The sequence below is a fragment of the Netta rufina genome, assembly GCF_964035555.1.
Source record: "Netta rufina genome assembly, chromosome: 3".
Lineage (NCBI taxonomy): Eukaryota > Metazoa > Chordata > Aves > Anseriformes > Anatidae > Netta > Netta rufina.
Window position 1 is genome coordinate 12,682,317 of NC_140125.1, and position 25,503 is coordinate 12,707,819.

A 25,503-nucleotide genomic window follows, 5' to 3' on the forward strand; every position below is an offset into this window, starting at 1 on the left:
AACTTTGGGCCTGGGCAAGAGGAAGAAAGGCTGTGAGACAGCTTCTTGTCGGCAGCTTTTCCCTGCAGCCCGCCAGGCTGGCTGTGTTCCTGAAAGACAGGTCACATCCTGCCAGGCACGAGGCACCGGGTGAGGTTGTGCAGCCTGTGCTCCGCAGGACCGCAGACCACACAGGCCCTTTTTGAGCCTTTGCCTGTGAATACAGGAAGGGCAGGCTGCAAAAAGTCCTTTATACAGGTGTCTTCAGGTAGGTGGAGAAGAGAGAAGCCTGAGTGACCTCCCTATTCTTCCATCTTGCCCTACAAATGCCCCCCACGGTTGTTGGCCCTTTCCTGCGAAACACAAGGCCCTTCACTTCAAGGAGGTGGGAATGCTCACACTAGGGCAGCCCAAAGAGCCAGCTCACCTTTGAGGACATGAGGAGGAGATATGGACATATCTCCTCCTCATGAGGAGATATGAGCAAGTATCTCAGATATGAGCAAGTGTGGACATCAAACAAGCTGTCCAGCTCTCTGTGCCTCTCCTTACCCCAAGAGGTGTCAAAAGCAACGTGCATCTCCACCTTCTGCAGTTGAAAATGTAGCTCCAAACTCTGAGCTGCTGGTTCAGCTGCTGTGCCAGATGCACGGTGTGAGACACAAGCACATCTTCTGTCGGTGCGGAAAGCTCCTGTTGCGAGGTAGAAAGGACACTTGGGGGGAGACATCCAAAAAAGCCTCAGAGCAGAGCTCACCTACCTACCGCACTGCATCGAGGGCAGCAAAGCTCTGTGTGAACCTCAGTCTACCTGCTACCGCTCACGCCGACCCTGGATGCACGAGGTTTGCCTCATAGGAGCCAAAAGGGAATAGCACCATCGGATTTCCTCCGTGCTCCCTCTTGATTTCTGCACCAGCAGCGCTTGGCTGAGGAGCTGAAAGCCTGATCCCAGCTTCTCGAGTGTCAGCCGCCGTGCGCAGCCGCCAGCCGCCGAAGCAGAGCCGCGTCTTTCCCTCACCCGCAGCCTGGCTCCTGGCCCTCGGCAGCCCCAGCAGGGCAGGCTCTGCAGCCAGCTCCTGCTCTCCCTCGGCCCCAGTGCCTCGGGAAAGGGAAAAACGGCGCTGAGGAGACCGATGAGCAGTGCTGGAGATGGCGTGAGGGCAGGTGGGACAGGCTGAACGCCTCCGGTCCCACAAAGATCACCGGTGGCGGCGTGGCCATCGGGCAGCATGCACGGAGCAGCCACCTCGTGCTTCAAAACACGAGGGAGGGATGGGCAGGAGCAGTCAAAAGCAGAAGTGCATTTGAAGCCTCCCAAGCGTTATGTGCATTGTTGGGATGTTTGTAGAGTGGTTTGCACTTCCAGACCCTGACCAAACTGCCGCGGTGGGGTCCTGATCATTTATTTTCCTGCACGCGTTGACAGCTGGGCCAAAGGGCCCACCAAGCACGGGGGCTGCGTGAGGGCAGCGATCTGAGCGAGTTGTTGGGGCTATCTGACGCTGCACGTCTGTCTGTCTGTCTTGCAGTGCGTGCGTGTGTGCGGAGTATTTAAAACTTCTAGACAATGGTTTGCTGGGCAGCAGGGAACGAAACCCCTACTGAATAGCCCATTGTTCACATCCATGGCGGCCTGTTTCGCTGCTGAATTAGTGCCCTGAAACACAGCTTGCAGCTCGGTTGTTTTTAGCTCCCCTCTCCTTACCCACCCCCTTTGCCATTCCTTATGGCTGCTAAATCCCGCTGTTACCTGCTCCACGCAAGCTTCCCAACTTCCTTCTCTCTCCTTGATTTCCCTCTGTAGAAGCCTCTTGTCACACTGGATCACCTCCTGCTTCTGGTTTAGCCAGCGTCCCCAGCCTTCACTTACCAGACTCCAACCTTCCTGCAGCGGTGTGCCCTGTGCGTGTACGTTTGTATCTCACCCCCTATTTGCCCACTCTCCAGCCCTTCTTTCCCCCTCCATTCTGTCCTGCTTGTCTTGGGCAGTGTCTGCAGGGGGTGGGAGCCTTCTCCCCTCCTTCCCCATGTAAACACATGAGCGTGGCTGCTTGACAGAGCTGGAACCTTTCCTCCGGGCTGGGTTTGTAGATGGCCCTTTGCTTTGTGAATCGGGGCTGTGTGGCTGTTTACCTGCAGGACGTGCTTGAGCAGCTGCTCGGACTGATGCATACCACGCTCCGGGACTGTTTCTTCTCTCTCCAGCCCTGATTTATAGATAGCTGGGGAAGGGAATTCTGGGCTGCCCTGTTTTGAAAACTATTACGCTGTGCTAAAAGCGGTGAAACAAACACAATGCTTGATACAGAACCAGCTCCATTCAGTTTTCCCCTTCCCTTAATTATCTATACAATAATTCCCCTCAACTCATACTGCAGGGGATGCAGGTATGGAGGCTTTTCCAGGAGCTCCTGGAAATTCAGACTGAGATTTCCACAATTAACAGAGGGACTGGGTTATTTTGGTTATTTTTTTTTTAATATTTCTCTCTGGATAGGCAGTGTGTACATGTCATATAGCACAAACCAGCTGCAGCTCTGCAGGGCTTCTGTGTGCAGACCGGAGCGCCAGAACAGCGTGTCCTCGGGGATCTGCAGAGATGTCCCTATGGCTGGAGAGATCAGCAGGTGGGGAGCAACAGAAGACCCCAAAGATCTCAAGGAAGCACATGAAATCAGCTGAGAGTTGCCTTTAATGAAAGGGGTGCTACGTCTCGTGCAAATCAACGACTTCTGCTTCCCCGTCCTTTACACCTCTGTGGAATGCCCCCTGGATTTTGACTTGAGGGCAGTGGTGTAAATTTTGAAGTACCGTTTGTATGTGCTAGGACAGCGCTGGCCTCCTTTCGGGATGGAGGAGTTACTCTAAAATATGGCAAAATCATCAAATGACAAGAAACCCAAGGCTGTGTCAGCCCATGCCAAAGAAAATCCTGCAAGAGGGAGAGTCAGCTGGGAAAATTTACCCTGTTGCTACGGAGCTCGTTTTGTTGCGTGTATCATGTGCAGGAGGAATAATTAAAGAAATACTCCACCTGGCAAACGAGCAGCCGATCTGTTTGCCCCACTTACAGGACAGCTACACGTGCGCTAAACCTGAGACACCTGGCAGCAGCGCTCAGCAGGTACAGGCTGCTAAGGGCCAGGTGGGGAAGCAGATTTTTTGTTAGAGGAATGAATGGGTTCTTGGAAGGCAGGGGAGGAGGGGAAATTCCGATTTGTCTTTCAAGTATTTCTCCCGTGCTGTTAAGGAAACCAGATTTGGAGAGCGTTGGCTCTGTAAGCAGCAAAGCTTTCCATTTCCCACTGCGGGGATGCTTTCTCTGTATTTCCACTACAGGTCAGTGGCAAGGGCCCGAGGCTGTGCCAGGAGCTCACGCCTCCTCCTCCCCGCACCCAGGGGTGATGCATTGTGGCAGGGGAAGGGCTAGCGGGACATCTCCATCCCAAATCGCCTTCAGACTGAGCTGAGGGTGCAGTAGCGAGGTGGCTGTGTACCCCAGTGCGGTGCATTTCTAAGTGGGGAGGTGTCTTCCTTTATTTGGGCTTTGCCGTATTTAATCCCATGACGAACTTAGGCTATGCATCTTGAATTTTTTCTCCTTTCTTTGTGACTTACGCAGCTGATCTTTGGCCCTCTGTTGCATTTGGGTCTCCTTTTTCTTCCTCCAGCTTCACAAATTCCCAATTTACATTCTTCTACCTGCTCGAGGCACCCTCGGATCCGAAGCACAGCCACCATGCTGTTGTTTTGGCCTCTTATTTCCCTCTGAAAACACGGAGCCAGTAACTCAGATTAATTCCTGACTTTCTTATAATGATTCACTCCTCCTCCCTCTATCGCCAGATTGCACGTTCCTCGCAAACCAAATCCATGCAGGCCAGAAATAGGTCTCACACCACCACCTGCACCCGCTCCCTGGACAACAGGCATCGCCTGTGCATCATCCCTGCCTTACAGAGGACAGGGAAAACTCCTCATAAAGGGAAAAAAAAAGGGCGGGGAGGAAAAAAATAAAGTTATAAGCTCTCTCCATCAGCTGCAGGTTTTTCTGCTGGCTGGTTTGGGTGATTTATAGTGGTGTGCGGAGCTTTGTCACCTTTATGCTGACTCGTTCCGATGCTGCCCAGAGGTCGGCCCGCTGGCCTGTGAAAAATGAGTTGTTGATCTAGGTTGCTGCTCCTCGCGGCCACGCTGCCAGGGCTGCCCTCCCTGCTCTCCATCTCGTTGCAGGGCTCACCCGTGGGCTGAAAGGGCCCACCTGGGACGTTCCCTCAGCCTCTCTGCCCTGCTTATTTCATTGTGGAGATCCCCATAACGAGACCCTACGCAGGCCATAAACATCTCTTCCACTTAGCGGGTAGAAGGGCAGCAACACCAGCGGCCAGACCTGTAGCCTTTGTGAGACTGGGATCTCTCATCTACATGGTTGCTTCAGGAAGCGTGCAGGAGAGCAGCATGCTTCCATTATGATTATTTTTTTAAATGGGGTTAGCACGGAGCATGGAAAAACAGGGCTGGCTGCTGAAACGTGCACTGCAAAGGGGATGGACGCAGCGGGGTTAAGAGCTGAGACAGAGGTGTCTGAGCGTGCGGACTGCAGTAGGACACGCGCGTTGTGCTTTCTCCTTCCCAAGAAGTGCCGAGAACAAATTGTCATGGAAATGTAAAATACATTCAGTCTGTTTTGGGCTGAGGCAAGCAACGAGGGCCCTACAGCCTTGAGAGCCTGCGTGGGGAAAAGGCCCTGTAAGGAGCCGGGGTGCCGCAGCCTGTTTCTCCGGCTCCTGCAGCACTCGAGGTTCATCTGGGAACCACCTCCCATTTGCACCCAGCAGTGCCCTCATGCCATGCCTGGCACCCTCCCCTATCATCCTGCATGCCCTGGGTGGATGGGCAGCGCTGAGCCCACGCTCTGAGCACCCCAGCTTCTTGCAGACATCCTCCAGGAGCGGATCTCCTCTCTCCTGGCCGGGCCCCGTGCGTGCCAGGGCTGTGCCCACGCTGGGGCCGGGTCCCTTCCTCTCGCCTGGCGAAGCTTGCGGTGCCGCTGCGTTGAGCAGCGCTTCTCTGAAGGCTGCTAAACAGCCACGCTCAGCTCTGCCTTGACAGTACACCCTTTTCTTGAGAGAAATGAGAAGTTTCAATTTCAGTCACCAGCCTGTTTTTCATTAACCTGTTTTAGTCAGCAAGTCGTGGCTTTACTGTGCCACTCGCTCCAGCAGCCGCTCGTCAGCCTAACGAGATGGTGGAGCAAAACTCCTGCCCTCTGCAGAAAATGCAGAGAAGAGGCAGCTCTGCCCCAAACGTTAGAGGAGACTCGGTCAAATTAACACTCCAGTAAATGTCAAATATTTTAAATTTACAGGGCACTTTAAGCCCCAAGTAGGGAGCGAGGGGGGAAGGGATTGGAGTGGAGTTAATAAAACCTTTTACAACTTTTGACTTAATCTTTTATTCAGTGTTTGTATAACTCAGTTATCTGCTAGTTAATACCAGTATTTTTGATACCTCTCCAGAGCCAATACACTGCAAACCTTCAGCCCTGTTGGGTATTTGTGCTACAGCATATTTAATAGCCATGACAACAATTCAACAATTGTATAGCAGCCTCCCCTCCCTGTCTGAATGTTGCAGGCACCAGAGTGTCTCCATTGGAAAACCCCTAAACATACCGTTTCAGCCAAAACTGGTTTAATGATAGTCTACTGTGAGCTTGACAGGCTTTAAAAAAAAAAAAAAAAAAAAAGACAAAAAAAAAAAAAAGACACTTTTTTTCTCCTCTCCCCCCCCCCCCCCCCCCCTTATTTTTTTCTCAACTTCTTCACTTCTTTTGAAAAAGCTGCCACTGGAAAACACGAGGCGAATTAAAAAAAATAAATTGCTTTAAATTGCTTAACAGGCTTGATGAGACAAAGACTGGTGTGTCGGAGTGGCTGCAGGGAGCTCTGCGGCTGCTTTTGTATGATTTCAGAGGTGAATTTAGATGGCTGGAAGATAGATGGGTGCCAGATGCAGTTTGACACAGATTCCGGCAGCTGCTCCCGCGCGAGGTTTCATTAGCGGCGAGTTAGCCAGCAGCAGAGCACCGGCGAGGCCCCGCACGCCGAAACGACGGGGAGAACAGGGAAACAATACAATATTCGCTAAGTGATTTTAATCTAGGAGATTAAATGACACCCAGACGGCTTCCCGATTTAAAAAGCCACCGTGGTATAAAGCTGGTAATGGCACTCGCTCTCTCCAGGCCCTCGCCGCGTGTATTTACATTGCGTGTGCTTCCCCGCCCCCCGAAATGGGGAGAGAAGGGTAGATTTGGTGTTGCAGTCCTATTTTTCCATCGGAGCCGTGTAATGTGTTTTTAACTGCAACAGGAAGCATTGGCCTCGCTTCGACGAATGCTTACCTTGGATTGAAGCGCTCGCGTGCTCCCGCTACGCACAGGCGCAGCATTTTGAGGGCTCAGGGCCGTGGTCTGTAAAGCAAACGGCTTCCTTTTTCATCAAAGGGCACGTCCCCAAATCAGGAAGTCACTGGTATTTACAGGCCTGGGGAATTTGGCTTGGGTTTAAGTAAACCGGTGTGCTAGGATGGGCAGCTCGATAGAGATAGTGGCGAGCTGCTGTTCCCCGGGCAGCTGGAGGTTTGTTCTGGGGGGGCAGGCTAAAGTTTGGGGTTTTGTGGAGGGAGAGAAAATGGGGTCACGCTTAGTTGAAGTGCTGTGCAAGCTTCCCGGGGTAAGAGGTGCTCGGGGGCTGCGTTTGGGGACCCCTGGCATAAAACAGCTTGGTGTGCTCCTGGTGCTGCAACAAGCGTACCCCCGAGGAGAGGAGGAGGTGCTCCTTCTGTTAGTTGGGGGAAAGCACATAAAGCAACAAGGAAACAGAAAACCTCTTCTTCCCTTCCTTCCGTGCCACCTGAATATCGCCGTTACGCGTTCAACTGCTGGTACCGCACTGCTGCAATCACTTGGAGTCCCATGCTGTCCTCACGGCAAGCAAACAAAACATTTTTTTCCCAGTTAACGTGCCAGTTGGATGCACGCAGGTTGCCTTTCGCTCTCCACCGCTGTTTGCTCGCGAGCGTTCCAAGTCTGTGTCTAGATGCCTTCAGTGAGTACCCCATGCATGGCTTCAATTAAGCTTTCTATATTGAGAAAGTATGCCTTAATTTAGCAGGTTAAAGATATCTCTGTTACATCAGTTTGTTCACAGTGTGTTGTGACCTAATCAACCAGGGATGTAAGCCATTTCGTGAGGCGTAATTACTCAACAACAAAAAATGCCTCTCTTTCCTAAGAGCTGGGAGGGAGTCGGCTAATTGGGATCCATTTTGGTAGCGGCAGGTCGGCAAGCAGGAGGTGACTTTCCTGGCTGGCTCCTGGCTGGGAGGGAGAGGCCGTCAGGAGCTGGGGGGCAGAGCCACAGCTCCCCGAGCCCGCCACGAGGGCACCGCAGCCCTGCGGGAGCGCCCCCACGGCGCCCCGGCGCTCTCCTTTGCCAGCGATGCCGTCGACAGAGTTTGGCCAAAACCCATTCCTGGATGTTTTTGAGGGGAGGAATTTGAGTGGGTTGGAAATGCCAGACCTGCTCTGGAGCATTGCGAAAGAGCTCTGATTTTTTTTTTTTTTTTATTGTTACTGGAGGCGGGGGCACGCGCCGAGGGCTTCGTCATGTGCCGAGTCTGCTGCGTTGCCTGGTTAGGCCACGGCCAGGAGACGGTGCGAAGTTGAGAGATGCTGCTTATTGCGTCTCTACGAGGAACAGCTTCTGACAGTGACGGAACGATTTCTGCTTTCAGTGCTTCCTCGCTTAGGAGTGTGGACTGCTAATCCTGCCGCGGAGGTGCCCCGGTGAGGCAGCTTTTAGGTGACCCCCTCTCTCGCCATCCTGCTTTTCCGCTTCGCCACCAGATGCGTCGGTGAGGTGCATCCCCATCTGATCCCCCCCACCCACCCCGGCTTCGAATTTTGCTGAGAGGGAGGTGGAGAGGAAAATCCTCATGAATTAACATTATTTCCCTGGTGGGCTTTGCTGCCATTTTATCTAATTACGCCTGCTGTTTTCCAGATCACATTGTAAGCATTTGCATGAAGGGGCTTTCACTTACCTCCTCAAGTAAATTAAATAACAGCCCTTAGGCTGGGCTGACAGCATCATGCATTTTCATGTGGGAGATCAACAGCTCCCATACCTTGAGACGGGAAACGCTGAAATGACAGGGAAGCTCTGCGCTTTCGTCTCGAATTAGGGCACCTAGACCAAGTTGGGGCTATTTTGCAAGTGCCTGATCCGACTCTTGCAGTGTGCAGGCTCGGTTGGGAAGAGGGGGACCCGCGGGGACCCACAGCAAGGCCCACGAGGAGCAGACCGTGCTTGTCGGCTCGCTCAGATCCACGGGCTACGTGTAAGATGTGCCGGAAAGCCGGGGAAAGCAAGCCTGGTGTCAGCAGATTGAAATGCACGGCCCTGTTAGAGAGCACGAAGGGATCTGCAAACCAGGAAAGATTGAAAGCCACAGACGTAAAGCAAATGAGAGGTGCAGGCCCTGCCCTGAGGACGTTTACAGTGTGACTCGTGGATGGAGGAGGCCGGACTTGTCTTGAGCGCTCGGGAAATCAAAACACATGGGTTTGACTTTCATTTCCACAATAAGCTTCTACTAGCCATCCAGTAGTTTCCCCATGCTTCATTTCTTCAATTTGCCAAATGAGGCAGTGGCCTGTGTGCCGAAATGACAGCCTGCTGCTTGCTTTGCCCAGCCGTTACTCGCAGCGAGTGGCCAGCCCCAGGGCTGCCCTGCCCTCCTCCTCCTGTCTCGGGGCTCCCGGAGCCCCCTGAGCTGATCCCCTTCCTCTCCCATCCTATACAGTGCACGGACCAACCCAGCGAGCATTTGGTGAAGGAGGGGGGCGATGGGCCCCTACAGCAGGCAGGAACTGAATCCCTGCTCCAGCTTGCTCTTGTGGGTCATGAGAGGGGGGCAGCAAGGTGAGTCTGCCTAGCGGGTGGTCCCCGCGTGCTGGGGAGCCTCACACACATCTTTCACCTAAACGGAGAAGGGCTGAACGTGTCCCCTCAGCTCGCTGCGCCTCTGCGGTGACAGCGACCCTCTCAGTAATGGTGTCTCTGACGCTGAAGTGCCTTCTAGCTTCTGCTGCTAATTCTTCTTTCCTGGTGCCATTGGTGAGGGATTAGGGAAGTCATGCAGATCACCAAGATCTGCTTGAAGGAGTCTGCAGTGACTCACTTCTGTCTGGGGACTTCTGCTGAAGAAACTCAGTTGACTTGTTTTTCGCTCGAAAATCAAGATTTCTGTTCCATCAAAACAGACTTCCAGGTTGAAGGTGGGGGAGAGCTAGAAAAGTCAGCGTGATGGGGGTGTGAGCGCTTTCTAACTCGCACGTTAAAGCATCTTGGCTCTGGGAAGTAACCGGAGAACTGCTCGTGTAATGCACTGCGGCGTCTGAGATGAATTTGGAACGCCAGTGAGATACTGAGATCTATCAGACAACAAGCCCGTCTTTCACTTTGTTCACGTTTGGCCTCATGCCTCACATACGTGGAGTTTAGCTGGGAAGCAGCTTGTTGGTTGTAGCCCCAACCCACCGCGTGCAGCTCTGAGGGACGGCGGCCACTGGACACAAGAGCTTCAGAGCTGGGACGTGGCAGGGACGCCCCCAACGCTTCTGCTGCAGGACACGGGGTGAGCGAGTGGTCACCACGAGGCTGCTGTGGTGGCGTTGGCCTTTACGAATCGCCGGCTGCAATTTAGCACGGCAATCATTCCTGCAGCATGAGCGTGCGTGATGCTCACGATGCAAGACGCACGGCTGCTTTCAACAGGTTGGGTGAGATGATTCAGGACTGATCCGGCTCCTTGGGTGGTCAGGTAGTATGCAGCCCGTGGTGGCTGTTATTCACTCCTTGCTGGTGTTAGAAAGCTTTCTAACAATTCATGGTATCTCTCCAGCTCTCATCCCCTTCTCTCTTTTTGTTTTATTTTAATTATTATTATTATTATTATTGTTCAGGCTCCTGCTGCATGCATCCCCCAAGCAGGTGGGAGGGCGAGTTGGTGGGAGATGACTTGGCTTTGTTGGAACTTCACTTAATGCAGGGTGGGGGCAGAGAAAATGAAGCTAAATTACGCAGATCCCGAAGGCACAGCGAGTGTGCTACATCACTTGTGAGCATGACTAGAACTGAAAATGAATCACAGCCTTGTTAGACACTGTATGTGTCAGTGCATGTGGGCAGAAATATCATTCAGTGAGAGAGGGAAAAAGACAGAGAGAAAGAGACTGCATCTTTTAAAGCGTGCTGGTCCCACTGAAGCAGTTGTAGTATTTAATCTAATGGGTGAGAGCGGGGAAAGAAGGGGGCAGCTTCTGTAGGATACTTTGCCACGTCGGTTTTTCTTCCTTTCTGAAGGTTCAAGAGGAGGCTGGCACTCTCAGCAGTGACATCTGAAGTCTTTTCTAAACCAGACAAGGCTGTAATTGCAAGTTCAGGTTTGAACCCACTTTCGAGGAGTTTATAATGCAACCACCAAGACTTATTTTGGGTGAGATTTGAATGTGGAGTCGCTTCAGCCTGCGTGTTCATTTTGCATTAGGAAGCAAATTTGATTTGCTCTTCCTGTAGCCTTTTGGTGCACACTCACACGAACGCAGTGGCACACCCATGTGCACACCAAGCTCGTTTCTTACATTCCAGCTACAAAAAGCCAGCCTGGAGCTGTAACCTCGGTGCTTGCAGCTGTGTAATGTGAACAGGGCCCGTCTCTAACCTGGGAATTGGTTTTGCAGTCAGGTTCTGACGGGACACAGCCATGGCAGGTGGTTTGATGGAGAGTTGCTGGAATAAACTGGCCTCCAAAATCCGGTATGTATGTGTTTGTACTCCAGAAGACACCACAAATGATAGTAATATTTCTCAAGAAGCTCTTCCACCTTCGGCAGGAGCCTGTCCATGCCAGCTAGTGAACAGCAACCATCTTAAAATCCCCCAGCCTGCCACCCAAATACCACAATTTTTTTAAAGCCAGATGGAGTAAAGCGGTGTATTCTTTCTCACATTTCATTTGTGCATTTCTGTACGTCGTGCTTAGCCCTGCAGTCTGCTTCCACTAGCCCTCTTAATTCTCCAGGAAGCAAAAGGGCTACAGATCAGGTTGCCAGGTGCTTCTGTCTTGGGTCTGATACTGCCAGGTCTGTGTGGACAGCCTCCTCCCGTTTCTTCTGGTTTTGAAGTGTGTCTGCTGAGCACTCACACAGGTGGCAGGATCCGGCCCCGGCCTGCAGTCAGCACTATGCATGACGTGGAGCTGTGCTCCTCTGCCAGGGGAACAGTCTCACCTCTCCAAAAAGCGTTTGGAGGATGGAGAGGGGAATGTGGGAATGTATCCCCCTTCGTGAAGCCTGAGATCGTCTTTGCTCAGCGTACCCTGGAAGCCATGGGAGGAGCACGATGTGTTCCCGAATGACACCTGATGGAAGAGCTTGGCTGTTGACAGCACCAGACCACAAATGAAAACTTTTAAGGAATTATAAAAACAAACCATCAAGCAACAGATTGTTAAAGCTGGTTTCCCTGCGTACTCCGTCACAAGAAAACAGAGCTGCGTGTGTAGGCATCGTGGGCACTGCAAGCTGGGCGGGCTCCTCTGAGAGCAGCTGGAGATCCTACTCCAGAGCCTGAAGTTGAACCAGAACAAACTTGTGTTGTGTTGTTTTACTTCTTTTTCCCCTCCTGTGTATGTTCCCTTAGTTTCTCATCCATCCAGCGCTGGCACGGCTCAGTCACTTGGTGACTGGAGGTTTATGTTCTCTTCCAGGCTTTTGTCCCCAGCCTGCTTCCAATATCTCCTAAAAGCTTTTCGTCCTAATCACCCTTCTGCCTGAACCCATCCTGGATAGGGTTTCAGAGGGAAAGCTGTTGTCCTAACGCGTGCAGTGAAGGCAGCTGTAAGCCCAGGCGGGTTAATCTGAAGCGTAGAAACTCCAGAAATCCTGGGGTCGTGCTTGAAAATGCTTCCTCCACAAAGCTCAGCCTGTGCTTCCTGCGTGCTGCCGCCTGTGGCTCTGGTTTTACAGCAGGCTCAGCCCCTGGTGCCAGGCTCTTCTGCTGAATTTGGGAAGGCTGCGTGCAGGAGGAGGCAGGTGGTCGCTGCCGGTAGTGTCTGCAGGCACTGGCCCATGACATCTTGTGAAATTTAAAAGCTGATGGTTCTAGACGCTGGCTTGAGTTTTAAAAGAGCGGCTAGAGCTGCGTGGCTTCTCCTTTATCCCCCTCCCCACAGACCAGGTGCTCTGCAGTTTCTGAACACAAAGTGGTTTCTGAACGTTAAGAGGCATGTGAACTGTCTCCAGCTGAGGACACAGCACTGCACCTCCCCCTGCACCAAAAAAATAAAAAGAAAAATAGAAGAAAAAAATAAAAATACTACCACCAGTGACTTTTGAAAATCCTGGTCATCGCGTGGCTTTCCTAGAACATCCTTCCTAAATGAAACGGGAATAGCTTGTGATTTTCTGACTCTTAGACGTGACCCTTCTGGGAGAAAGGCAAGGAAGGGATCCATACTTGCAACAAGAGCAAGCTTTTAATTACTTAGAGCAAGAACATGTTCTGAAAAGTAAAGATTTTAGACTTAATGTGCGAGGAACAAAAGGCCGTTGTGAGCTATGTACAAGAGTTGCTGAGAGTTTGTATTCTGCCCTTTTTTTTTTTTTTCTGTGGGAGTTATTTCCTGTTGTTGACTAGAGTTCTTTATTTAGAACCACCTAGCTACTGAATGACGGCTAGCTCGCGAAAAGAAAAAGTGTGATTAAAACTTGCTAAGGCTTATTTCAAGATCTCCCCGCTTCCATTAATTTAAGGTGAATCTTTGCTAAATAAAAGAGGAGGTTCAAAGCCACCGATGCATTTTCTCCTCCTTATTTCGCCCACATCAGCCGTGAAAGCGAGCAAAAATATGCTGGGAGTCTGAGGTCTTTCACCTGCACATCTCATGGAAGACGATGTTTTGTTAACAAACCTGCCTTGTTTTAGGTTCTCCTGGTTTTAAAACCCAAACAAACCCAGCAAATGCCCGGTCTCCTTTCTCCCAGGTAAGAGTAATGCATTTCTGGGGGGGGCCACTCTTTTTGTTGGACCCCACAACTGAGGTAGGAGTGCAGCACTTGCACTTTCCCAGCTGCTCAGCTGAGGAAGGGTTTCCTTTGAAGAGTGCTGCCAGCAAAAAGAGGTTTCTGGCTGCTGACCTGCATGGGAACAGTATTTGTGGACGTGTGTTGAGTCAAATTATCAGCGCTTCGACATGTGCTTAACTTCTCTTGCTCTTGTGGCATGGGCCGAACATCCAGCTGAGGAAAGTTAGCAGAAGAGGCTGAAAAAAAAAAAAGAGAAGACTTAACCTAAAGGTTACCAACACTGGATTATAAGTGTAGGTAGGCAAGAAAGGAGCTGAGGTTACTGACTTTGTCTTAGCAGGAATCAGGCTAGGAATGTCCCCTGGGTGTGGGTGATTAGCAAACGCCCTGGGGCATGAGAGCAGATGGACATCCATCCCTCCTGGAGCTGGCTGCTCACAAAGTCTCTCACCCAGGGTGGCGATTTCTGCTCAGCTCTCGCGAGGAGGCTGGCCCCTTTCCGCGAAGTGCCTGCCCGCCGCCCGCTCTTGTGGGCAGGCTGTGGGACAGGAGCGATGGCTGGCCTGCGCCCTGACGGCACTGCACAGCTTTCCTCCTGCACACAAAACTGCTAGAGCCTGGGGGGTAAAGCTGGGGGCCTGCAGGGAACCGCTCTGTAAAGGAGAGAGGTTCGGGAGCCTGCTGCCCATCCCTGTGTGCTGGGAAAGGCCCTGCTTGGGAGAAGAAGCAGGGAGAGCCTCGGCGATATTCCTCACCCCTAGATGGGGGTGACCAGGCGGGAGAGCTGCCTCACCCCCCAAAAACCAGAGGCAGATTGTAAGGACGTTGCCTCCCCAAAGTCACCGTGGGAGGGAGAGAGAGGTGTGAAAGGGTGGGCAAGGTGGCCCGTGGTGATAAACTGTGGCTCCTCAGCTTCTTGCTTTGTCCTGGTGGTAGATCCTAAATGGCGGGTGGGTTTGCAAGGCTTTAATGTAGCTTTGTTTGGGAATACTAATTAGGTGTAAGCCCCTCTTAGCCTTTGTCTAATGGCTGCTGTAAACGACCAGCTTCCTTCAAAGCGAGAGCATAAAAAAGCTTAGGGGAGAATGTAAATGAACGTGTACAGTTCCCTTTTTCTTCGGTAAGCCAAAATACAGCTCTCACCGTTATAGGGGTGGTTTTAGGGTAAGGCTGAGCAATGAGTGCTTCACCCACGGTCTGTTTACCTGCACATACAGTACGGGCTTCTGCTGACTCTTAGCACGAGGGAATGTAGAGAGGGAAAATGAATCATTACCGCAGTCGTCAGCAGTAAAAGCATCCGATATGCTCATTCACTCTTTTTTTAAAATCCTTCCTTTGCACATAATTAACGAATTCACACATTTTGTGAAGGGTTAAAACGGAAAGACTTGTACGTTCAGTGCACAGCCTCAATGAGTTCAGTTCTATATGATCTTCGTTTATTTGTAGTGGAACAGAACGGCAGTGGGAGTTTATGCTACATTTGATGTTCTTGTGCTAGGTTTTTTTGTCAGCTCCTCTCTTTCTCTTCTAAATTTGGCCCTGCAGATTCAACTTCTGTTTTATTGGGGCTTGGGGTTTTTTTCTTAAAGAAGTTGTGCAGGTCACTCGCTGCTTGCCTAAAATTAGCCCCCCAGCAAACAGTCTGCCTGAAAGGACTTCAGATTAACATCATCTGTAGAGAGGTTTGCACCTGGGATAGCTGGAGGAAGGATTTACTGTTGCAAGTTTGGATTACCTCAAGAATCCCTTCGTCTCACTTGGTAGGTACTGCCTGAATCTAGTGGCTGTAGGGAGCTGCAGAAACGAGTCTGAAACGAACCGCCCAAGCCCCCTGAATGGTGTAGGAGCTTCATATGCTGCACAGGTTGTACTCGTGCCAGCAGAAGCAGCTAGAGGCGGGCGCGTTCATTTGGATGTCAGCGTACTAACTCATGTTTTCATGTAAATAAGGGCTGAAATAGTTTTATTTCCCCCCGGTAATGCATCTGAGCATGAACACATCATATTACGGTGACACAGTTTTAAATACTATATAACATTGCAATCCTACACCAACACCGTAGCCACGACACCATTTTGTGTGTGCCACCCCAGCCTCAAACACCCCGATACTGCCGTACGATTCCTTCACGCCACGCATCTGAGCAGGAACCTCCAACGTCTCCAAGCCGCTCATCGCCCTGCTGGTGGCCCCGTGTGGTCTACCAAGCCTTCGGCATTTCAGCAGGCTCGAGCAGTGCTAAACATATTCCAGCGCGCCTATGCAGGAGCTGCCGACGGAGCAGGTTGTCCGTCAGCAGAAGCGAGACGGTGGCAACCTTTGTTCTGAAGCGCCCGTGTGGCTCCCGTGTTCGACAGCCGCAGCTCGTTAAGGTTTTCAGGATCAGGTCGGGATTGTGCTCGGGACTAGTGGGTGGCCTGAGACTTCTGGCTTGATTGCAGTGACATCTGTTTACACCAGTGGTTAATTAGGCCTGAGGACTGGCCATCTCTCTGTATTCTTCCCCACTGTTTCTGCTTTTCTTTTTTTCCTTTATTTAAAGTATTCCCTCCTCGGTTGTAAAACACAGCCTTCAGTTTTCTCGGCAGATTTTTTTCTCTTACCACACTGGCCCCGGTACTAGAGGAGCATCAGAATATCAGCGTAGCCTCTCTTCAAAAAAAAAAAATAACCAAGTGTTCCAGAAAAGAATGGCTTGTGCTTTTGATAGAGGCTGCGGAGCGAGCACTAAAAGGGAAAGAAAAGTAAATGCAGCATTTCACAGCCCCGGATTGTTTAAAACTTAACTCAATGTGAAGCACAGACCACTGTGTCTTGAGAAGAATGAGTGAAAAGCCGAGCCCCCGTTAGGAGCCTTTGTGCAGCACAGCCAGCTTTGGTGCGAACAGGCTGGCCTGGGTCGAAAACGAAGCACATCTCGCAGGTGATGCAGCCTGAATGGGATTTGGGAAGGAACGAGGATGTTTATGAAAAGCAGAAAGCTGTGCGTGGACCCAGCAGCGGTAGGCAGCGTGAACTTCCGTCAGAGGACAGCGTGTTTCAGCCGGAGCGAGGATGATGCACACCAGCAGTCTCCAGAGCACTGGGAGTGCACAGGGAATTACAGAGGGAGGGAGTCATCTCAGTGCATGAGGAATGCAGCAAAACCTCCTCTGACTAAGCCAGCTAATGCACGCTGCGTTTTGTTTTTTTTTTTTTTTTTTCTTTCCTGATAATCCTGTTCCGTAATATTTCCTTAATAACTTCGTATGTGAAGAGTAGCCCTTCTGAAAAGCATCTCGATCACCAAGTCTCACTTTCAGACAAAACCTTGCCACCCTTGTCCTTGACACACACAGGGGATTTCTACCAGGTATGACTACCTCAGTTAAGGGTTTTTTTTTTAATTATTGCTTAACAAATTTACCGTGTGGCACAACCCTTGGCACTGCCAAGCAACAGCTGTACGTTGCTGGATTCCGTGGGCCCGATCCTGCAGCACTCGAAGCCAAAAGGCGTGTTTGGGAACAGACGTTGGCATCGAAGTCTGCAGAAAGGCTCAGAATAAGTAGACGAAGGAGGTTAGCTGCGCTCAGAATATTGATTCACGAGCTCCGTGGTTTTTGCATCTCTGCTCATTTTACCTAAGTAAGACCAACTGCCCAATTGGACATATAATATATGATACTGCATTAGAACTGAGGCTGCGTTTGGTCATACTCATTAATTAAACTGATTTCCCCTGTAGTTTTTTTTTTTCCTAGAGAACTAACGGAGAATGATAATTAAGCATATTATGCATTCTAGGGAACGACGTTTCTCCTACTGCCACAGAAACATTAGAGATGAAAAACATGAACTAAAGCAGAAAAAATAAAAAAAATAAAAAAGAAAGAAAGAAAAGAAAAGCTAAAACGGGAGTGAGAAGGGGGAGCGTTCCTTCCTTCTGTTTCAGCTGATTCCTCTGTGCCTTGGGACGTGCACGGCAGCCTCGTCACAGCGGATGAGTTGCACCAGCAGGAAAAAATAAAAGCCAAATGAAATCTAAAGCAGGGCAGCCCTGGTTTTCACAGGTGCGGCTCCCTGCTAATGCACAGATGCAGGCTGCAGTAATGCAGCACCCCAAATTTTGTGGGTTTGTTGTTTTTTTTTTTTATTATTATTATTTTGAGGTGCTTGCTTTTATTTGTATCTGAACCTTGCCTGAGGAAACCGGCGGTGCTTCGGTCGAGGGGCTGCTGCTGAGCGTCGCTCCCTGCTGCTCCGGGGCTGCTGCTGTTGTCGTCACCTGCCCACAGCCCCCTCCAGAAGGCCAGTATTGACCCCTGAGCTGCCTGAAGGGAGATGTCTCGAGGCTTAGTGGCATTTAATCACATTTAATTCGTGCCTTTGCTTGTGGCATGCTTGCTTCTTACCCGTGAGACCTGCGTCGCTTGGTGGGGAGCGCTGCTCTGGTAGGATGAGCATCCTTGGCTACAGGCAGGCCCTTGGGTTAGCTTTTCCCAGGTTATTGGTGCTGGCAGGGTCTGACATTGCAAAAAGTTGTCTGCTCTCAGGGCAACATTACGTGTTTGTCTGTCAGCTCCGGTGTGCGCTAATGCAAAGACATCCAGGGAGAGAATGAAGAAGGTGTTTTGTTCTTACATTTACCTGGTGAAGTCTCAGCATTAACACGTATAGCAACTAAAAGGGCCAAGGATGTGCTTAGGAACAAAGGAAACAATTCACTGAGTGTTTTTTTTTTTTGGCAAAATTTGAGGGGTGCTGATGTTCCAGCACACCAAAGGTTGCCACTGTTTCCCAACTGGCTCAGACGTCAATAGCCAGAGCTTACCTGGCAGTCTGTAATATTTCTAATGAATCGCCCTGAGAAGCCTGGTGTCTGTTCCCCCCTCCCAGTCTTTGATTTCTGCTTGTTAATGGATTTCTTTTTGATACAGGAGGGTTTTTGAATGATCTAAGGAAGACCTGGCCTCACTCAGGCAAACTTTGCCCATCCCTGCACAAAGACAGGGCTGCATTTAGGCTGTGCCTGTGGCCCGCTTCAGGTCAGTAACTATCGAAAAACACAGTTCCTTCTCTTTTAGTGTGTCATCCTCTTGTGCGAGCAGCTCGATGGCCTGCTCCTCAGGAGTACAGGGACTTTTCCCCCTGCTCCTGTGGTTTCTGGAAGCCTCTGCCAACTCCCTTCCCTGCCCAGCGTTCGTGGCTCGGTCGCAGGCTGTTCCTGCACTCACCAACATGTTTGGGCAAACTGTGCTGGGGCCTCGCAGACACCTCCTGGTCAGATCGCTCCGGGGCTGTGGGGCCGAGCTGCCTGGCCTGCAGGGCCTCATTAAATCACACTCCAGGCAACGTGAGACGCGATCGGCAGCGGGATCGTTCGCTCTGTGTCGCCTAACCTTGTCCTGGCACGGCGGGGCCTGAGCACTGCAAAGTGTGGGCAGGAACTCCGCTCGTATCGATTCGTGTCATGACCTATGCTCATCTGAGAGTGTTTCTGAGCATGGATGCAGGCTGTGCTCGTTGTGTTCAGAGGAACAATCTGAGTTACAGCGTGACTATAAACTCCTGCCAAGAAAGGCCCAGGGGAGTTACAGTAGGAAACAGGAGGGGCAGTGAGTTTTCTCTTATGCTAGTGTAAAATTGGAGCAACCTAACAAAGTCAGGAGCGGTCAAAACTCATACACTAGAGGCTCAGGCCTTTTGCTGCCGAGTATAAAAAGGCAAGACTGGGGCCTTGGATATCAGAGTGGAGCCCAGCTCTTATTTAGCGAATGTTTGTGGTTATGCCCATACTCCCGGCGATAGCGTGCACACACCCAGGAGCAGGGACTGTAAGCCTGCCGTGGACTTTGAGCTCCAGAAGCCAGGCACTGCTTGGCTGGATGCATCCCCGGCGCGATTACACGGGGCCAGATCCTGCCGTGCTGCGAGTCCGGACCAACCCCCCTGATGCAAAGGTTTTCACCGGTGGAGCTAGGAAATTGGGCTGCCAGAACCGCTCTAAAATAATGTAAATAGATAAAAATATGCAGCCTGTTTCTGAACTTGCTGCGCCTGCATGAAAGGAGTTGCCCACTGGGTGCTGGAGGGGTGACAGCAGCTGTTGTGTGACCTGCTGGCGACACGCGTCGTGGCCTTCTTGAATGTGAGGGTGGAGAAGAAAAAATCTGTGCTTCAATTAGGAAGCAAAGGGGTTGGGATTCGCGGTGCAGTGGCTACAGAAGGCTTTATTCTGCTCTTGAATATGCTGGGGGAGACTCAGAGACATCACTGGGGTTGTCCCCCTTCTGCACCAGTGTAAAGGAGGGCTCTGAAATTTGGTGGATTTGGCTTTTAAAAGCCAACAAAGTCGAAAATGTCCAAATATTCTGGCTGGCTTTTGAGAGGACTGAAGCTCACCAGACAGGTACCAGTCAGGCCCTAAAGCAAATGAAGCTTTTCCTTTCATTGAGTGATTTTTATTATGACGGCTGTTAAATCAAGAAGAGCCTTGTTTTCCTGAGCCCGAGCACCAAATTTTCCGTCTGCAAGGAAGCATCCAGCCAGGGGAGATCCAGGTTTTAATTTCTGCCGCCTTGCGATCCGTTCAAAAGTCACTTATCAGGGACAAAATTCAGTAAAGGGCTCGGGATGGCTTCACAAACCTGCCTCAGGGCCACCTCTGCCCAGCAGTCAGAGGATTTCCTCAGACGGAGGAGGAAAGGTGTCTCCAGTCTTTTTGTTTGAAGCCCCAATTAGATGGGTGGCTTTTCAGTTCTAATTTCAAGAATCCGTAAAATTGCCCTTCTCTTTTGGCGGGTTCACTCCATTTTTATTTTTTTCCCTGTCCTCTGTGGGTTTTCGACGTAGGGTTTCCAGGTACCATTCTTCTTTTCGGTTTTCAGGTTGGAGAGGGAACTTGGATTTCCAAGCAGCCCGTCAGCGTGATGGATCACAAATCATTACAGGCCGTTCCGAGTGTAATACCTACACACGTCGTGCTCTTAATGACTAATAATCACCTTTATGGCTGCTCTTAAAGCTTTATTGGCCCCGAGTACAGGCGCCGCACCGGGACGCAACCGCCCCGGATGGCGCCAGGACCCTGAGGCGCTGCAGCCCACACGGGTGTGGGGATCCCACCTAAATCTGAGGGAACCCACCCAAATTTGAGGGAACCCACCTAAATTTGAGGGAATCCACACACCTTTGGGGGAAACCCACTCAAATTTGGGGAAACTCACCCAAATTTGAGGGAACCCACCCACATTTGAGGGAAGCAACCCCTCTGAGGGCTCAGCTTTCCCTCAGGGGACAGGGGGGACACCGGGGAGGGGGGGAACACCGCTGTCCCCTCAGGTAAAGCCCCCGGCTGAGGCAAAGGGGGAACGGGGAGGGGGGGACACAGGCAGCAGCCCCCCCCCGGGGCTGCCCGGGATATTTGGGATTTTTGCGGTCGGCGCTTGGCGACCGCCTTTGTCCCGGAGCGGGGCCCGCTGCCGCCCGGGGCCGCCGAGCCGGGAGAGGAGGAGGAGGAGGAGGAGGAGGAGGAGGAGGAGGCAAGGGGAGGAAGGCCGGGCCGAGGCGGGGCTTTGCCGGAGGGCGAGGAGCTCGCCAGAGCCGCCCCTGGCGTCAGTGCTGGCGGCGGGTGCTGGAGCCGGGGCTGCTCCCGCCTCCTCCTCCTCCTCCTCCATTGTATAATGCTGCGTGAGCGCAGCCGCCGGGCCGGAGCGGAGGCTTAAATCCTCACACTGCCTCCTCCTCCTCCTCCTCCTCCTCCTCCTCCTCCTCCTCCTCCTCCTCCTCCTCCTCCTCCTCCCAGCCGGCGCGGGAGCGACAGATGGAGCTGCTCTGAGGGCGAGAGGTGCCGACCCCCCCAGGCTTGAGTTCCCAGGGGGAGCTGCATGTGGTGAGTGGGGCCGGGGGGGGTGGGGGGGCTGCTCAAATCGCCCTATTCCCCCTGCTGGGGGGCCCCACGGCCTGAAAGAGGGGGGGCAGGTGAGCCCCAAAGGGCTGGAGTTGTCCTTAAAAGCTGCCTCCCCCCTTCCTCTTTTCCCTGGGCGATGCGCGGCACCCCCAGCATGAGCAGGTGCTGGTGGTGGGCTTGCTTTGGGTCGAGGCTGGCCCCCCAAAAGTCCCCCAGTGGAGGAAACCCCACTGCGAGCACTGGGGGAGCTGTTCGAGCCCTCAGGACCCAGCCGCCCTCCGGTTTCCTGAGAAGAGCGAAGGGTTTTGGGGTTCCCCTGAAGTTGCTTCTGTGGTGGCAAGGCGAGCCCGAGGGCCTGGGGGGGATTTGGGGTGCCCAGGAGCAGGGCTGACATATGGCTGGGCATGGCCAGCCCGCTGCCTGGACCCCTCCCGGGGCTGGCTGGGGATTAGCGGGGCTTCTCCTTGAGCCAGGGAGGAGAAATGGGGGCTGTGGGGGGGGAACTTCAGCGGGCAGGGGTTGTTCGTCTTCGGGAAGCGGTGGTGGAGACGCTGCGCCTCGAGTGGGACTCCAGCCCCGGGAAGCAAATCTTCTTTCGCAGTGCCCCCCTCTCCCCGTGCAGGGCGTGCGCTGCCTCGCTCGCCTCGGTGCGTGGGGAGCCGGCAGGATGTGTCAGGATCTGGGGAGAGGAGCTTGCTTTGAGCACGAAAATCGGCGTGCGGTTACCCGCTGTCATGGCTTGCACTAAGTCAAGCACAGCTGGAAAACGCTGGGACGCTTTAGCTGGAAATCAGCAGAGAGGTTCGTGTGCCGTCCCTCGGGGACCGTCAGTGGCAAACTCGCAGTTGCCGGTCAGCCGCGTGCGTAAAATTAACCAAATCTGCCCATTTTGCCCCCTCTCAGGGGGCCACTCGCCCCTTCGCCGGCCGGCAGCGCGGCACATCAGAGCTGTCGCCTGCGTTCAGGCCAGCCCAGAGCTCTGGGGCTCAGGGAAGTGCAGGCTTTTTCAGCCGGTGCCCGGTGAAGTCAGCAGGGTGGCTCTCGCTGCCGTCAGTGGGTGCTGGATTTGGCCGCCGTGGAGCGTGTTATTGCTCAAACAATGGTGGGAGAGGGCTTGGCTGCCCCCTAACATCGCTTGTATGCCTGTGTGTCTGAAGCGCGGCTCACGGTTTGAGTCGAAGAGGCAGCTCCTGCCTTTTTAGGCAGGTTTGTAGGGATTCACCTGCGCAAAATGCTCCATCCAGATGTGTCGGTGCTAAGTCCCGTGGGCTTCTCACGGGGTATTGAATATTTTTGAAGGCTCCTCAGTTCCTGCTGAAGCGCACGGGAAGCTGTCACTTGGTAAAGCAAACTGTGGAGACGAGCTGTGAAGTTGCTGTAGCTTTATACACTTAGAAATGCCTTAGAAATGGAGCAGTGCATTAGGCAGGGTGAGCCTGAAGTAGCCTTTCCTGCCTGAAGTTAAAACGCACACTTTTTTTTTTTTTTTTTTAAGGTGGTATCTTTGGGGTGTGATTTAACAGCAGGCCAGCAGTGGTGGTGGAGATAGCAGGAGGCTGTCACTTCGTGCTGCCAGGCAGGTATACGAGAGCCGGTCCTAGGGGACACTTCATTGTCCAGGCACACACTGCAGCACCTAACAGCACAGCTGTAGGCTTTCCTCCTTCCGTGACTGATCCTACTTCCATTTAAGTTGGTGGCAAAAACCGCCCACTCCTTTTGGGCAGGAACTGGATTGGACTGCTAACGAACGAAGCTAGACTTTGTGCATGTTAAAGCAGCACTTTGATTTTTTGTGCCGAGCTGATTTCTTTCTCTCTGAAGCTGATTAAAAACAAACAAAAAGAAACTTGCTAGCCGTAGGTACTTCAGGTTTTGTCTGTAGATGAAGCAGTCTTTAAGAACATTAAATACGTCTGTAGGTGCTGATTTATTAAGAAATGTAATTGTATTCCTTTGTACACCTGCTATTTTTTTTTTTAATGGGAAAGATGAAGTAATGCCACTGTTTCTCTCAGTGTTTTGGTAGAAATAATGATATAAATAACCCAGGCACTTGAACTGTCTGCCTGAGAGGCACCGAGGAGTTTGAGATAATGTTCTACTATCAAGGAAACCCTCAAATTTCATATTCCAAATTTTTTTTTTTTTTAGCTTCCGTGAAGTACAGCAGATCTTATGCGGTATCTAGTTTGAAGGATTTTGCCATCATTTACACAAGCTGCTTTTATTTTTCCAATAAATAATTCATAGGGGGAAAAAAAAAAAAATCCTTTCAGGAACTCTGACTTTTTTCACGCTGATGTAAAACACTCCTGGCACAGTTCATCTCCGAGAGCGCTAACGCCAGACAGGTGATCCAAAATACTTGTGACTATTTTTGCTTTTATGTAACATCTTAAAGTGTAATCTGTCAGGCGGGGAGAAGGCAGCGCTCTGAAAGTGTAAGTAGTTTTCTGGTAATCTACTTTTTATAAGGTCTGGATTGCAGGGATACACCTTCTTCCGAGCCAGCTCCCTACGTGCGAGCGGCGCAGGAGGAGGCAGCTCCAGTTGCAGCAGCGCCGGAGCAGGCGCACACGCACAAATCAGTGCCAGAAACGGCAGCGCTCAGCTACCGAGTCCAAAGATCACGAGTGTGCCCAAGGAGGGAGCAAGGTCCAGTTTAAATGGAAGCAGGTTGGCAGTGCGCACGGGCCTGGAGTGTGGATGAGGCTCTTGCTAATTAATGGTTTGAAGGAAGTCGAATTTGCCAATCCCAGAGCAGTGCTGACTTTCTCCGGGGGCCCAGCGTTGCACGTTTTCTGCCGCTTGTTTCGTGTCCAAGCTTCTGCCAGTCAGAAACGCTGTGCTGTCATGAAGAAGTGCCTGCTTTCTGTAAGTGGAAAGGGACCCTCCAACACGTGTTAGTTCTTTAATTCTTCTATAAACAAAGTCAATTTTTGTGTTTGCTGTAGCGGAGGCTGCAGGTTTTTCGGTTTGTTCAGCATTACCAGTGCAAACACTCAAAAAAAAAAAAAAAAATAAAACAACAATGCTGACTGTTCAACGCAAGCGGGGAAAGGCAGCCCTGTAAACGCGGCGCTAACTTTGCCGTTGGGTGCGCTGAAGTCGAGCAAAAACAAAGTTCAAAGCAAACATGTGGCTGGGAGAGCGCAGCGGCTGCGTGGAAGAAATAAGGCTGCTCGTCCCGTCCCGCCTTGGTGCCGCACCGAGCGCAGCGGGCTCCGTGCCCTCGCTGCTACCCAGGCGGGGACCAGGCGGGGACCAGGCGGTGTGTCACCGTGCAGAACAGAAACCGTGCGGCGCCGTGGGCCTGGCCGAGCGTGTCAGATGCTCTGTGTCATCGCAGAGCAACCGGGAGGAGCCGTGAAGGCTCCGTGCTCGACCAGTTGGGAGATTCCTCCAGCTTGGAGGGGAATTCCTGGCCGGGGAAGAGTTGCTTCGAGGGGTTCCTGAGGGAGAGCCGGGACCGTCTGTGGGGGCACAGCACAGTGTGAGGGTACGGCGCAGGCAGGCTTCAGGAAAGGTGTGAAGTCATAGTGAGGAGCAAGGTAGCTGGAAAAGACTTCACAGAGCCCAAAAGCCTCCAGAAAGCAAGTTTGAGCCTTTCACACCTCGCTTCGCTGGGACCAGGCCTCAGCTGGGGCAAGCGAGACAGTGGCCACCGCCATATCAGAGCGGCCAAGGTGTTGCTGTGGGTCACAGCCATGTTCATTGTCCTGTGTATGCAAGTTTGAGCCATCACTTGCCCAAACACAGGGCCGGGTTCAGTCCTCTGCCCTGCATGGCACATAACTGTAGGGTTGCCCTACAACGCCCCAAGTTCCCAGTCTGTATGACCTGGTCGGTGTTTTGATGAGCAGTGGGCTTAACGAGGAACTTCTCATTAATAACACATCGGAATTGAGTTTTAAGTGGCATTGAATGACACGAATCTCAGTCCGAGTAATTACTGGGAGCCAAAGCTTGTTTCCCTTGCTTTCGCACCAGTAAGACGTATTTGATTTCATCTGGCAGCTTCTGCTCCCAGGCAAGTTTGAATAAAGTTGTGTTCTGGTGTGTTACAAAAGAGAAAAGTGCAAAAGTGGGTTGTTTTCTTTAATGTTATTTTTAAAACTGGGCGGTATATGGAAGTAGCAGAAGAAAGAAGTTCCTTTTTCAAAGGAACCCTGACTTGGTGGAAAGATCTAAACTCGCCCGAAAATGTGCTCGGATGATCTCTAATGAAAAAAAAAACACACTTCTCTTGATCCCAGATCTTCGACCTCCCCAGAACCCCTCGTGCTGTTTGAGCCTTTGGTGGAAACGTGACAATTGCCAACTCCTCCCTTTGCTGTTTCCAAGCTTTTTGGTACCGAGGCCTGCACCATCAGCCTCTGACAAGCTCCTGGCGTGCCAGGCAGGCAGCGAGGCTGAGCGAGCTGCGCTATAGAAAGAACCACCCATGGTCGGAGGCAAACTATG

At 51.9% G+C, this 25,503-nt stretch overlaps 1 protein-coding gene across 2 annotated transcripts in view; it reads left to right on the forward strand.

Moving 5' to 3' along the window:
* The window catches only part of SERTAD2 (SERTA domain containing 2), a 78,769-nt gene that overhangs the window by 37,164 nt on the left and 16,102 nt on the right, over positions 1-25,503 (forward strand). Inside the window, exon 1 of one of the 2 annotated variants that reach the window (XM_084284662.1) lies at positions 20,909-21,018. The exons of the other annotated variant lie outside the window; for it this stretch is intronic. The gene's annotated coding sequence lies outside the window, so the exon portion shown is untranslated. Of the gene's footprint in view, positions 1-20,908; positions 21,019-25,503 lie in introns of those variants that run through there. 2 annotated transcript variants of the gene reach the window in all.